Below are 14,777 nucleotides of genomic sequence, written 5' to 3'. Positions count from 1 at the left end.
TTTACCATTATTTTGGTTAACAATGTACCGGAGCTATTGTGTGTACTAATGGTTTCTATAAGTGTATACACATGTTTTAGTCCGCATATGAGGTTGCAAGGTGGTGAGAAAGGTTTTTAGTCCGCATACGAGATTGCAAGGTGACGGGAGACCCCCCAATTGATGTTATCAAGAAGCGACAGTGTTTTTACTCTTTTCTCTATTGGTTATATTTGAGTCTATAGGATTCACCACTATATTAAAATGGGTGGTCTCGATGAGCTTAAAGGGGATGTTGCCAAAGCCACATATACATATCCTACCATATAATCTTCACACCAAAAATGTTGAGAGGTATAGTTGTTTCGAGAAACTTTCCATTTGAGCAAAGTTGGGAACCATGGCATAGGGTTCGGGAGAAGGAGACAAAGCTCCAGGCAGACCGAGTGGTGATGTCGGGTCGCTCGTCACACAGCCCGGCATGCCTAGTGCTGCTACCGGGTTACTTGGCATGCAGCCTGGCATACTGGGTGCTTCTGCCGGACAACTCGGTGTGTGACCCAGCCTGTCGGGTTGTATACCGAAATTTTCGGTACTGCCGGGTCCTATGCCGGGTGCCTCGACTCTTACTTCCCAAACGGCTCTTTTCTCGGGAGGACTATATAAGGCTCTTCTTCTTCTTCCTTGAAGAGGTAAGGTGACCAGTGCAAAAAGCTTAAGATTTTTCTCCCTCTCTCATACTCCATTGTTGAGCTCCAAAACCTTCAGATCTCCCTCCTCCTTCGACCAAACTCAAATCCCTTTGGGGAAAAGCTTGAGGAGGCCTTGATCTATGATTCCACCAAGCCAAATCTCATTCCCCCTTGAGTTCATCATGCTAGCTGGGTGCTCTTGTATTTTGGCGAAACCCTAGGTGGCTAGAGTCACTCAGAAGCATCCGGGTTGTGGATTTGCTCCAAGAAGAAGTTTGTGAAGGTTTGGAGGCTGCCTCAAAGTCTACCACAAGTGAGTGAGCTATTCCTTCGTGGGATAGGCTCCGGAGAAGAAGGTGAGCCTTCGTGGCGTTGGAAAATCCTTCGTGGGACCCCACCTCTCCAAACGTGATGTACCTTCTTGCAAAGGAAGGGAACACGGGAATACATCTTCATCTCCGCGTGCTTTCGGTTATCTCTAACCGAACTTGTTACTTGTGCTATCTTGCCTGTGAGAGCCTTCGTGCTTGAGTTACTTCTTTTATCATTTAGGTTGCCTCGCCTAGTTTTTCATTAGGCACACACTTATATTCCACAAAGCCTAATATTGGAAAGAAAGAGTTAAAATTTGTAGAAGCCTATTCACCCCTATAGGTTTACCATCTCTGAACTTTCACTATTTCTTAGAAGTCTTTGATACGTCGAAAACGTATCTACTTTCCCGAACACTTTTGCTATTGTTTTGCCTCTAATTTGTGTATTTTGGATGCAACTAACACGGACTAACGCTGTTTTCGGCGAAGCTGCTCACGGTGTCTCGTTTTTGTGCGAGAAATCCAACTTTCGGGAAAAACCTCGGAATTTATACGAAGGCCCTATTTTCCCGGGAAACTAACGGAGCCGGAAGGGCAATTGAAGTGGAGGCCCGAGGGCCCCACACTACATGGCGGCGCGGCCCGGGGGGCCCGCGCGGCCATGTAGTGTGGCCCCTCGGCCGGCCTCCGACGCCCTCCTTCGGACTACTTATTCACCTCGACCTAAAAACACCGGGAAAAAAGTCGAAGTCGCCGGAAACCCTCCGAACGCCGCCACATCGCGAAACTCCGTCGCGGGAGCCGAAGTCTCCGTTCGGCACTCCGCCGGGACGGGGAATTGGAGGAGATCATCACCGCCATCACCGCCAACACCTCTACATCAACCAGCCATGTTTCCCCCATCCATGTGTGAGTAATTCCCCCGCTGTAGGTGAAGGGGATGGTAGGGATTGGATGAGATTGGTCATGTAATAGCATAAGATTGTTAGGGCATAGTGCCTAGTGTCCGTAGATGGTACTTTTATGATATTGTTGCAACTTGTTATGCTTAATGCTTGTCACTAGGGCCCGAGTGCCATGATCTCAGATCTGAACATGTTATTATTTCATCATGATATTCGTTGTTTATGATCTTACCTGCAAGTTGTATACACATGTCGCTGTCCGGAACCAATGGCCCCGAAGTGACGAAATCGGGACAACCGGAGGGGATGGTAGTGATGTGAAGATCACATGTGTTCACGGAGTGTTAATGCTTTGCTCCGGTACTCTATTAAAAGGAGTACCTTAATATCCAGTAGTTTCCCTTGAGGCCCGGCTGCCACCTAGCTGGTAGGACAAAAGATGTTGTGCAAGTTTCTCATTGCGAGCACGTACGACTATAATTGGAACACATGCCTATTGATTGATTAGTACTTGGATACCGTTTTATTATTATCCGCAAATGCCCTGCTATGATTGTTACATGAGTTTCTCTCATCCATGCAACGCCCGTTATCCGTCCCCGTGCCTACGGTATTTTAATCCTGCTGTTTACTATAATCACTACCGCTGTCTTTGTTACTCTGCTACTTGTTATTTCACTACGCTATCGCTATAAAGCGTTACCTATCGATAAACTCTTGCGAGCAAGTCTGTTTCCAGGTGCAACTGAATTGACAACTCCGCTGTTAAGGCTTTCAAGTATTCTTTGTCTCCCCTTGTGTCGAATCAATAAATTGGGTAATACTTCCCTCGAAGACTGTTGCGATCCCCTATACTTGTGGGTCATCAAGACTATTTTCACGGCGCCGTTGCCGGGGAGCATAGCTTTATTTGGAAGTTCACTTGGATTGATATTGTTCGCTGCAAATTCTCCATCATGGGTAAACCTCGCGATACTAAGATCGCCATATTACCATCCACTACAAGAAAAGGTACAATTCCGAGTACCTCTGCTACACTTGATTCACCATCCGTGATTGATAAACTTGTTTCACCGCCACATGCTTCGCATGCGGGTACATCTGCTTGAATCTGAACACTCTCATAATACTGATAATATTTCTGCTGTGCTTGATGATAGTGGTTCATTGGGAACTTTTCTAGATGCTTCCATTGCTAGGTCTAGACAAATTGAAAATGCTTGAAACTCCTGATGTTACTACACTGTTAATTCACACGAACTTGAATACTCTAGTGATGATCTTGATGAAGATTATGTGGAACTTGATGATGATTTTATTGAAAAATGCAATGCTACTACTGATGCAAGAAAAATTAAAAAGTTGCTTGCGAGAACATCACTGTTAGATATAAACTGTCTCCCGATCCTAAATTTGCCACATCTCCTATAAACATTAGGGATAAAGATTATGATTTTTCTCTTGATCTATCTCATATAGCTATTGTTGAGAAAACACCTTTACGTGGTACCGAAAAAGAAAGTGTTGTTGAACACATGACTGAGTTATCTACCTTGAGTAGCTTGTTTTCTGATGATGTTAAGAAGCGTACTTACTTTGTTGCTAAAATATTTCCATTCTCATTGAAAGATGACGCTAAAACTTGGTATAATAATTTGCCACCTAGTTCTATTAAAAGTCCAAAAGAATTGCTTGCTGTTTTCTTTCGGAAATATTTTCCTGCTAGTGCTCAACATGTCTGCTTTGCAAAGAGTTTATAGTTTTGATCGGGGAGATGAAGAGAAAATGCACGAGGCTTGGGCAAGATTTTGCTCTCTTATTAGAGCTTTGCCGACCATGATTTAGAAAAGCATGAATTACTTGATATATTTTATAGTGGACTAACCATTGATTCTAGGGCATACCTGGATAGTTGTGCTGGTTGTGTTTTCAGGAAAAGAACTCCGGACGACGTCGAAGAATTATTGGCTAAAATAGGCCGGAATTATGATGATTGGAATACGCCTGAACCAACTCCAACGCCAATAGTGAAGAAGAGGGGTTTAATTAAATTGAATGATGAAGATATGAGGGAAGCCAAGAAGTCTCTCAAGGAGAAAGGTATTAAATGCGAAGATGTGAAAAATCTACCTCCTATAGAAGATATATGTGAGATAATTCCCCCTTCATCCATGATTGAGGTAAACTCCCTTCAACGCTTTACTAGGGAAGATATTCCGTATTCGAAACCTCCTGCACAATGCTTAGATGAGTTTGATAATTATATTGTTAAGCAAGAAAATTTTAATATGAGAGTAGAGAATCATTTAATGGAAAATTCTCAAGCTATTAGTGAATTGCATGGTATTGTGGAGAGAACCTCCAATGATGTTAAGATGCTTGTTAAACATTTTCAAATGATTCAAACTCAAATTGATCAACTCACTAAAGTGCAAAATGACTTGTTAGGGAATAATTCTAAAGAGAAACATGCTTATGAAGTAACAACTAGAGGTGGTGTCTCTACCCAGGATCCTCTATATCCCGAAGGGCATCCCAAAAGAATTGAACAAGATTCTCAACGCATTGAACCTAGTGCTCATTCTAAGAAGAAAAAGAAAAAGAAACATAAAAATGTTATAGAATCCTCCGAACCCGTTAATGATCCTAATAGTATTTCTATTTCGATGCTGAAACTGAAAGTGGTAATGAACATGATAATGATAAAGATAATGATAAGAATGATACTCCTGATAAAGAAGAGGTAGAAGAAGAACCTGAAAAGCATGCTAAGAATAAAAAGTACACTAAAGAAGATTTTATTGCTGAGAAACATGGTAATGAAAGAGAACCTTGGGTGCAAAAGCAAATGCCTTTTCCTGCTAAGAAACTAAAATCAAAGGAAGAAGAACACTATAATAAATTTTGCGATTGGATGAAACCTTTATTCTTGCAAATCCCTTTGATCGATGCTATTAAATTGCCACCTTATTCAAAGTATATGAAAGATATTGTTACTAACAAAAGGAAAATCCCCAATGAGGAAATTTCCACTATGCTTGCTAATTACTCTTTCAATGGCAAAATTCCAAAGAAGTTGGGCGACCCGGTATACCTACTATTCCTTGTTCTATCAAGAATAATTATGTTAAAACTGCTCTATGTGACTTGGGAGCCGGTGTTAGTGTTATGCCTTTTTCTCTTTATAAGAGACTTTATCTAGATAAGTTGATACCCTACTGATATATCTTTGCAAATGGCTGATAAATCTACCGCTATTCCTGTTGGTATATGTGAGAATGTTCCTGTTCAAGTTACTACTAACCGCTTGATATTAAGCTGATTTTGTTGTGTTGGAAATGCCCGAAGATGATAATATGTCTATTATTCTTGGGAGACCTTTTCTTAACACCGCGAGGGCTGTTATTGATTGCAACAAAGGAAAGGTTACTTTCAATGTTGATGATAGGGAACATACCGTTTATTTCCCTAAGAGGATTGAGAAAGCGTGTGGAGTTAATACTATTTCTAATGTGAGAACTATCAAAGTGGGAACTATTGATTGTCCTATATATGAGCCTAAAGAAGAATATCAAACTCTCGTGATTGGATCCATATCAATACAATTCAAGGTAACATGATTGATTTGAGGTTTATTTCTTCTTATGCTATGTAAAATTTATTTGGTGGCAAGACTTGATCAACCTTGTTAACAAATACTTTTTATATGCATAGAGGAGGTAAACAACATATCTTTCTTCTTCCACTTGCTCTAGTTGCTGTAGCATTTTTAATTTGCAAAGTTCTTTAGTTATTTGAAGATTTCAAAAATTTTCCTGGCCAGTAATAATAAACTTAATACCCAGAAAATGTGCATTTTTCAAAGTTTTCAAAAATTTGCGAAAATTATACCGTTGGTCCTATTTTTCGACGAGCCACCTGGGAGTACCAGAGGATGACCTGTGGGGCACCAGAGGGCGCCACACCACTGGCCGGCGCGGCCAAGGAGGTGGCCGCGCCACCATGTGGTGTGGGCTCCCTCTGCCCCACTTCGTCATCTCTTTCGCCCGAACAGTCTCTCTCCGAAAAAACTCGTACCAAGTTCATCTCTCTCGCGTTTTTGCTCCGAGCTCCAGATTTTTCGATCTCTTTGCTCAGCCAGATTTCTGTCTGAAATTTGGCACGTTTGCTCTTCGGTATGTGACTCCTCCACCCATCCAAGTAGAATTTCATTTGGTTGAGTATATCTTGAATATTTTGCTGCTGTAGGTAACATGTTTAGTGAGCTTGCATGTTTGTTCTAAGTGATAGAAACCAGTTTTGATGCATGATTAGTACTCTAGCAAGTTTCTATGGTAGTTCCCCTCAATTATATGTCACCAAATCAAATTTTTATGTCATTTGTTGAAAATTTCAGAGAAGCTATGAAGAAGTTTAGCTTTGGAGAGTTGTTCAAGAAGGGGACAACCAGCACCGGGAGGCCTTCTAGGGCCGCCACCCGGATTAGGCAATCATACAATGAAGACATCCTCGCGCCTAGCTTCGCGCCTAAGAGGACCACGGTCCCCTAATGCTTCTACTTTTCCATGTTATGATTTTCTAAGGAATGCGGGGATACTGGAGGATTTCTTGACCCTTGTCAACAGGGCAGGGTTAACCACCTATATGAATGATGAAAGGGAGCAATACCACATGCTCACCAAGATTTTTGTCGAGAGTTTCAAGCTCGACAACAAACAATATGAGCCAACGGTTGCATTCAGAATCTATGGTAAGACTGTGACTATGCCATTGAAGGATTTTTGTTGTGCCTTGGACATTGCCCCTGTAGGTACAGCAAGTAGGATTGATGACAATCCCCGGGACTTGCTGGAGCTCTACCGAGGGATCACCGATGACGACTGTCGCACCATTCAGCGGGGCAAGATAAGGAACATCCAACTTCCCGCCATTAAGTATTTTGCATACTACATTGCTACTAGCATTCTTGGTAGGGAAAACACTAGTAATATTTCTAGCTACCATCTTGCTTTCTTGAACATTGCACTTACTGGTGACACCACCTATCATCTTGGTGCTCTTATTGCTCGCCGCTCGACTACCGAGGGGCCTATTTTTGGAGGAACTATCGCATTGCGTGTTTTAACATATCTTAATCTTCCTCTTGATCCTAATGATGTGCCATTGGCCCCTAGGAGACTCGATATTACTGCTATGAAGAGTCATCATTTCGTTACCACCGACTCTACTTTAGATAATATGGTGTATAGAATGTTGCTTTCTGACGGGAAGGAGAAGGAAATCCCTCTTCCCCAACCTGGTTTGTTAAGTATTGACAGGCAGTCATGGTCGTGCACTAAGGAGGAGGTGGATGAACATATGAAGATACAAGAATTCCACCAGCAACATGACTCCGAGGACGTCGGGACCTCCTACGACCACACCGTCACATATCCGGGTGCTTCTTCTAGCACATACCCGGAATACGACCCATCTTCATATTACGGAGACACTACTTCATGGGATCGATGGGATTGAACTCCACTTAGGCCAAAAGCCTAAGCTTGGGGGAGGTATACCGGCATCACTCATTCTTTGCATATTATGGTTGCTGGATACTTGTACATACTTGTTTTGTTCGTTTGAGTGGTTTTCTAATGAGAGGAAGATGATATTTGGGGAAGTGCTGCCTGAAAACAGATTCTGGAACGTTACTGTAAAAATCGTCAAAAATAGCCAGGGCGTCATTTTGAGCTGCCAATTTTTGTGCAGGTTCCCCAGGTTGTTATCTAACTTTCATTAGTTGAACACTTTTCGATCTGAGCAACGTAAGATTTTTGTTAAAATCGATTTCTGTACTGCTGTCAGGTTTTGGCAGATTTCTGCCATCTCGTTTTTCGTGTTTCTTTTAGTTTGTTATTTCTTGTTTTTGCTTTGTTTCCTTTCCAAAACACAAAAAGACCAAAAATATTTCTGTTGTTTCTCTTCACCATTTGTTTGCTTTGGTTTCTTGCATTTGTTTCACTTTATTTGCTATTGCTAGTTTGCTATAAGAAAACCCAAAAAGATTTTGCTTTGTTTGCTTGTTTCCTCTTGTTCTTATTTGCAATTTGAAAACACCAAAAATATTTGCTGTTCTTCTTTGGTTTGTAAAGTTCATCTTGAGTTCAATGGTCTTCGGTGGCTGGAGCGTGGTTTTCATTTCATATTATCCAAGCTACACAAGTGAAAAGGCAATAATGACGATCTACGACAATCCGATTGTGGTGAGAGGCTGGTATGAACTCTATTTGTTTTCATTTTTGTACATATACTCATCCATGTGAGCATGCTTAGTTGGTTCATGTGAGGTATATGTTATTTGAGAAAGTCTAGTAGTTTATGATCTCTCATGTTTAGCTCCAATCTATTAATATGAGTAGCATGTCATGGATGTTTGCTTGCATTGTTTTATTCATAAGTAAGTATGGCATTGTGGTATCCTCCTCTGAATAATTCATTTATATCGACTTGGCACATGCTCACGCATGCATATGACTGAACAAAAGTCAATTAAGCCTCAATGATCTATATTGCTTCGAGTTCTTGTATCACTTTTATGCCTCCGTTAATTTATTTTGCCGCAAGCATGATTATGACGATTCTTGCTCTCTTGATTTGTCGCTCCCTAGTCTTTTGCTAGCCTTCACTTGTACTGAGCGGGAACGCTGCTCGTGCTTCCAAACACCTGAAAACCAAGTTGTTCCAAAAGTGTCCACCATAAATACCTATGCATGGCATTTCAAACCATTCCAAGTAAATTCTCATGCGCTACCTTTAAAACCTTCAAAATGCTTCTCAATTTGTGTTCATGTTTCATAGCTCATGAGGAAGTATGTGGTGTTTAGCTTTCAACCTTGTCATTTACTTTTGACGGACTCTCATATGGACTAGTGGCACATCCGCTTATCCAATAATTTTGCGAAAAGAGCTGGCAATGGGATTCCCAGTCCCGAATTAATTAACTTAAATAGACACTCCTCCATGGTTTGTGATTGTTGGACGGCACCCGAAGGATTCGGTTAGCCATGGCTTGTGTAAGCAAAGGTTGGGGGAGTGTCATCATCATAATAAAGATAAAATAAAAAGGGCACTCCTTCATGGTATGAGATTGTTGGCGGGCACCCGAGGATTCGGTTAGCCATGGTTTGTGTAAGAAAGGTTGGAAGGAGTGCCACATAAATATGCAATAATTCATGGGAGCCGCTCTTGAAAGTCCGGTTGGCGAGGTAGTTAGTGTACCCATTACCATTCGTTGACAACAACAAACACCTCTCAAAATAATTTTACTCCTGATTTATAAAAATGAAAAGCTCTAGCGCATGTTAATCCCTGCTTCCCTCTGCGAAGGGTCAATCTTTTACTTTTATGTTGTGTCTCCATTATTTCTTTGAGTACTATCTTGAGAGCACAACTGTCATTCTTAGTACAATATGCTTGTCTCAAAATATGATTGATTGTGGTATAACTTTGATGCATTTATCTTTTGACAATCACTACTTCTAGTCTTTCTATGAACTCAAGAGGTGCCCGGGCATTTATGTTTTGCCAACCAAATACAGGAAAGCGAGATACCACTTTATCATACTCTCTTATGAACATTGCAATCCTGCTTATATACATGATTCATGATGCTTATTATTAATTGTTGGTACCTCTCCATGATTGACATAGGCTGTTAGATGATCTTATTTGCATGTATCTCATTATGAACTGCTTAAGTATTAGCCATAGCATGAGAATATATACATCATATGAGCAAATGTGTTCGTGAAAGTTCTTTTATCGCTCGGTTGTTAATCGAATTGCTTGAGGACAAGCAATAAGCTAAGCTTGGGGGAGTTGATACGTCGAAAACGTATCTACTTTCCCGAACACTTTTGCTATTGTTTTGCCTCTAATTTGTGTATTTTGGATGCAACTAACACGGACTAACGCTGTTTTCAGCAGAACTGGCTACAGTGTCTCGTTTTTGTGCGGAAATCCAACTTTCGGGAAAAACCTCGGAATTTATACGAAGGCCCTATTTTCCCAGGAAACTAACGGAGCCGGAAGGGCAATTGAAGTGGAGGCCCGAGGGCCCCACACTACATGGCGGCGCGGCCCAGGGGGGGCCCGCGCGGCCATGTAGTGTGGCCCCCTCGGCCGGCCTCCGACGCCCTCCTTCGGACTACTTATTCACCTCGACCTAAAAACACCAGGAAAAAAGTCGAAGTCGCCAGAAACCCTCCAGAACGCCGCCACATCGCGAAACTCCGTCGCGGGAGCCAGAAGTCTCCGTTCTGGCACTCCGCCGGGACGGGGAATTGGAGGAGATCATCACCGCCATCACCGCCAACGCCTCTACATCAACCAGCCATGTTTCCCCCATCCATGTGTGAGTAATTCCCCCGCTGTAGGTGAAGGGGATGGTAGGGATTGGATGAGATTGGTCATGTAATAGCATAAGATTGTTAGGGCATAGTGCCTAGTGTCCGTAGATGGTACTTTTATGATATTGTTGCAACTTGTTATGCTTAATGCTTGTCACTAGGGCCCGAGTGCCATGATCTCAGATCTGAACATGTTATTATTTCATCATGATATTCGTTGTTTATGATCTTACCTGCAAGTTGTATACACATGTCTCTGTCCGGAACCAATGGCCCCGAAGTGACAGAAATCGGGACAACCGGAGGGGATGGTAGTGATGTGAGGATCACATGTGTTCACGGAGTGTTAATGCTTTGCTCCGGTACTCTATTAAAAGGAGTACCTTAATATCCGAGTAGTTTCCCTTGAGGCCCGGCTGCCACCGGCTGGTAGGACAAAAGATGTTGTGCAAGTTTCTCATTGCGAGCACGTACGACTATAATTGGAACACATGCCTATTGATTGATTAGTACTTGGATACCGTTTTATTATTATCTCGCAAATGCCCTGCTATGATTGTTACATGAGTTTCTCTCATCCATGCAACGCCCGTTATCCGTCCCCGTGCCTACGATATTTTAATCCTGCTCGTTTACTATAATCACTACTGCTGTCTTTGTTACTCGCTACTCGTTATTTCACTACTGCTACTCGCTATAAAACTGTTACTATCGATAAACTCTTGCGAGCAAGTCTGTTTCCAGTGCAGCTGAATTGACAACTCCGCTGTTAAGGCTTTCAAGTATTCTTTGTCTCCCCTTGTGTCGAATCAATAAATTGGGTAATACTTCCCTCGAAGACTGTTGCGATCCCCTATACTTGTGGGTCATCAGTCTTGCAAGCAAACCATCTTAACAAGGTCAACTGTGGAAGCAGAACTCACAACATTAGATACAACTACTATCGAAGCGGAATGGCTTCGTGAGCTCTTGATGGACTTGCCTATGGTTGAAAAACCAATACCGGCTATCCTCATGAACTGTGATAATCAAACTGTGATTATCAAAGTAAGTTCTAAGGATAATATGAAAAGTTCCAAACATATCAAGATCAGATTGAAGTCTGTCAAAAAACTAAAAAAACTCCGAAATTATAGCATTGGATTATGTCCAAAGTGCTAAGAATCTGGCATATCCTTTCACAAAAGTACTATCAAGAAACATGATAGACCTTGCATCAAGGGAGATGGGTTTGAGACCACGTGAGTTGCTGAGGGGGTAACCCAACCTATGTGATCAGAGATCCCGTGAACTAGGACCTGGGAAAACAAACCGAAGCAACTGAGTTGAGAGAAAATCTATATATACTCCCACTTCGCTGCAGATGCAAAACACTCTCATAGTTATTGTAAGGCAGGTTGACAATATCTTAATGTGTTCTGTGCGGCTCTTGATGAGCGAAGACGCTGTCCTACATGGCGATCTTTGAAGAACACACCTATATGAGTGACACTGCTGGTCACAGTGTGGGAGATTTGGGTGAATCTCTAGTAAGCTCATGAAGGGCCGAGGAGTATGACTTATAAGCTCCACCCGAGGGGAAGGCTATGGTAGTCTAGTACCGTGCCAACATTGAGTGAAACTTGGTCCACAAGGCTGACAATTCAAGGCATAGTCCATTGTTCAGTTGTAGTCAAGCGTAGCTCCTTGCCTAGGTGGAAGTTCAACTTAACAGTCTCCACTGAAGTGCAGGTATATTAAACATTGAATGAAACTAATGTTCCATCTGCTGTGCATCTGAGATCTGGTGGGAGATTGTTGGATGTAGATGGGCTGCAGTCCAGTAAGGCAGCTCATATAGCCTACAATTCCTGAAATCTCAAGGCCCATCATGTTGCCAGCTTGGGGACAACCTTGAGGGACAAAGTATAGTCCCACATTGCTAGTTGGGAGGGAGTTGAAGTGGTATATAAGGGCTGCTCTTCTAGTCCTTCCAAGTGAGTGAGAATAGAAGGAGCCCTCGCGCCTCCTCCTCCTCCGCCCGCCCCGCCTCGCCTCGTCACACACGTCGCGTTTTGTGACTCGAGTTCGAGGCACACTCAAGGAAGCCTAAATTTTGCTTGGTGCACCAACTGAGTTGGGTATGTGTCGACCTGCATGTGCATAATCCCCGCGTGTCTCTTGCTTCTTACGCGTGGCAAGCGATCGGGCCGGCTCTCCTCCCAGGCTATACCAGGAGACAGAACAGATCTAGACTTACACACACAGAACACTCTAGTCCGCCTCTCTCAAGAAGAACTTTCTTTTGCTGCGTTCCACTCTGGTCTTCCCCATCCCGGCGACTGTGTGCACAGCCGTCCGGGAGGACACGCCTCCGAAACCCCGTCAGTCGAGATCATGCACCGGGAGGCGGGCGATAAGGTTTTGGGTAGCGTCTCGGCGCGACTGCTCGCTGTTGTTCGCGTTCTTCTTCGCCGGTTCGACTGTTTCCTCGACGAATCCGACTACACCATGAGAGACATCAACGATTCTCATGGTGGTGGTGGTGCTGCTGGTGCGACCTTCCCAGTCGCGATGTACGTGTTTTTCCTCCCTTACCTTGCACTGCTACTTGTTCCATGTTCAGATCTGATCCATGTGCTTAGTCTGATGTATGTGGTTAAGTGTGCTAGTGCATCTATAATATTAGTTTCGGTAATTAAACTCACTCGGAAATTTCCTAATACTCTAACAATATGTTGCTACTATTTTCTATAAAAATGGTCAAATTTTAAAATACCGGACTCAATAGATGTACACTTATTCAAGGACGGAGGAAATACTAGGTTTGTTTCTGTAATAAATTCTTGATCTCTAGGAGAACCATGGCATATGATGAGCATGGATTGATGCATGTCCACCCAATTGGGTTCGAGTCTTCGCACTCGCAGCATTGGCCTATGTTCAAGAAATCTTCTATAAAGAAAATAAGCCATGAGCCTTTTCTTCATTTTTCTCTTTAATTAAATTATTGGTCTATGGAAGTGGTGGCTCCTAATTTCGTGTCTAACTTCCCACATCAACTATAATTTGAAAAACCTCTCAAGCTAAGCCACAAAATACTCTAAAAAGGGATTGCTATATCCCTTCCGTTTATCTAGTTACAATCATTGTTTTCTTTCTTTATGTGCAAACATTACTAAATGTAACTATCGCAATGAAGATAAATAATAATAATTCGACGGAGCGAGATATTGTCTACCACAATACGTCAATACCAATAAGCTTCAACTTTATATCCAACTCATTATTTATAGATATGGTACTCTCTCTATTTCAAAGTAACTTTCTCAACCTTTTCAGATACGGGTGTGTATCTATAACTAAAATACCTCCTCCATGCTGAAAATGATGTTTCATATTTATATAAATTTGAATGTACGTATCTAGATAGTAGATGATGTCTAGATATATCTAAATTTTAACAAATCAAAGACACTATTTTTAGAACGGAGGGAGCACGTCTTTACACTTTCGTATCTAGGCAAAGTTGAGTATGTTATTTTGAGACAAAGATAGTATATAATTTGTAGTTTCTATCCGCCTTTTCTTTCCTCTTTTGTTGCGTCCAATTGTTTTGGCATCAGCACTCATCGGTTCCACTTATCATTATTTGTTTATTTATGACAAAAAGCTCGATGATGGCTGGCAACACGAGGCTAGCCCACTGGGGGCAGGTTGATGTTGAGTGATGTATCGATGACTCTGCAACTAGTCAGGTATATGAATGTCACCGTACAACTTTCCTTTCTTAGAAGTACTAGCTACGACTCTGGTAAGTGCAAATTCACATATGCGCGCGCGCACGGAGGGCCCCTTTGCTAACCTGCGTCAAAGCACTGCGCGTTCCATACAAGCTATGGGTTAAAAATAGGGTGTGTCTATGTCTTAGTTGACTAGATTTTCTTAAGTCTCAGTCAACTCAAAAAAGTGCAACTACAGTTTAAAGAAAAGTGCAACTAGCTCCAGTTGCACATTTCTGACAGAAAACTGCAATTGCACTTTTTTAACAGAAAAGTGCAAGTCAAGCAGTTTTTTGTAAGTGACTTAGACTTAAGAAAATCTCAGTTGACTAAGACATAGCAAATTTGTTTGATAATCTGGGTTGCATCGCTAGCCACTCAAATGACATTTTGTTTGGTTGTATACAAATCTGGGCAGATATAACTTACAAATATTTGGTAGCTCTCTATTAGTGTATGTAGTATTGTCTTGTATCTAGTAATCCTCTAATAACATCTACTTTAGCAGCTAACAAAGGCAACACGACGAGGCTGGTGAGGGTGCGGGCTAACGCGGTAGCAAGGACGCGGCCGGGCACGGGTCCAGCAAGGGTGCGGCGAGGCCGCCAAGGGGTGCGGTCGAGCACATGCCAGCAAGGGCACGGCGAGGCCGGCGAGGGGCCGCCACCGAGCGGTGAGGGCGCGGGGCCTGCGAGGCCGGGCGGGGCTACGGGCGGCGGGCGAGGCCGAGCGCGCC

This window comes from Lolium rigidum, chromosome 3 (assembly GCF_022539505.1).
Source record: "Lolium rigidum isolate FL_2022 chromosome 3, APGP_CSIRO_Lrig_0.1, whole genome shotgun sequence".
Classification (NCBI taxonomy): Eukaryota; Viridiplantae; Streptophyta; class Magnoliopsida; order Poales; family Poaceae; genus Lolium; species Lolium rigidum.
The sequence above is the reverse complement of the archived record's forward strand: the minus strand, read 5'-3'. Positions refer to the sequence as shown.